At 65.3% G+C, this 1,058-nt stretch overlaps 1 long non-coding RNA gene across 1 annotated transcript in view; it reads right to left on the reverse strand.

Annotated features, from left to right (window-relative positions):
* Positions 1-27: 27 nt before the first annotated feature.
* Positions 28-1,058, reverse strand: part of LOC105854698 — a 2,601-nt gene continuing 1,570 nt past the window's right edge. Inside the window, exons 2-3 of the long non-coding RNA XR_001146248.1 lie at positions 950-1,019; positions 28-238 (exon numbers count right to left, since the gene is read on the reverse strand). This is a non-coding gene — a long non-coding RNA (uncharacterized LOC105854698). The remainder of the gene's footprint in view (positions 239-949; positions 1,020-1,058) is intronic.

A 1,058-nucleotide genomic window follows, 5' to 3' on the forward strand; every position in this document is an offset into this window, starting at 1 on the left:
GGCACTGGTGTGGCTGGTGTGGCCGGAGTGCCCGGAGGCAGTGGCCAGGCTGGCCCTGGAGACCGGTCTGGCTTACCAGGATGCCCACAGACTGGCCAGCGACCTCAGCAGGGGATGAGGAAGGGACTGGCGAGCGCCGGAGCAGCAGCGGCTGGTGCTGGGGGCTCAGTCTGCAAGAGCTCACTGCCAGCGAGGGCCCGGTGCAGGGCGTCCAGGGTGGCCAAGGGGCCTGCTGTCTCTGCAGGAGGAAGAGAGTGGGGAGGGAGAGCCGGGCCACTCGCGCCACCTTCCTGGCACCCTCTGCAGCCCCCTGCCCCCAAGCTACTCCTCGGATCTCTCTCCCACCCAGGTCCTGTGGAGCAGCTCATAGCGCACAATTTCTGACCTCCTTGATGTCAGGGACGGGCACACACCTGAGTTCAGGCTGCAGGCAGGGCCAGTGAGCTCAGGCTCGCTGCCGGCCAGTCACCCCAGGCCCTTCGCAGAAGGAGTCAGCCTGGTCATTCTGATGTCATTAGGCACAAGTTGCACCAAAGAATTTCTGGTGCCCTGAGCTTTGTTTAAACAGTGGGGGCGCTTAGCTTAGTGCTTAAGGGAGATACTCAGAGCCTTGGGGCAGCCGAGGCTTCTCTTCTGCACCTCAGTCTCCTCATCTACGGGGCGCAGGCTGGAAGCCCAGCCCACACTGAGCCCAGTGACTGGACAAGCCTGCGTGGCCAGCAGGGACCGCCCAGCTCCCTGGAGACTTGGCCACACCGTTCTTTGGCTCTTCTCCCTGGGACGTCTGCTCCCTGCACTTTCAGCTCCCCCCAGCTGCTCTGCCCGTCCCGGCTGTGGTGGTCAGGGCGGCCGTGCCGGCGGCATTTGCAGGCGAGACACTCAGGTCTCGGGCCAGGCCGCTTCCGGGGCAGCACACCCTCCAGCGGCCAGGCCCAGGGCGGCGTCCTACCGCGTGCAGGGTCCCCGCAGGCGTCCAGCGCGCTCAGCAGAATCTTCCCCAGGGCTCTTTTCGATATGTTCTTAAAGAGAGAGAGAGCCGGGCCTCAGCCGTGCCCGCC

The sequence above is a fragment of the Condylura cristata genome, unplaced genomic scaffold (genome assembly GCF_000260355.1).
Source record: "Condylura cristata isolate star-nosed mole 26May11 unplaced genomic scaffold, ConCri1.0 scaffold00673, whole genome shotgun sequence".
In the NCBI taxonomy this organism is placed as follows: domain Eukaryota; kingdom Metazoa; phylum Chordata; class Mammalia; order Eulipotyphla; family Talpidae; genus Condylura; species Condylura cristata.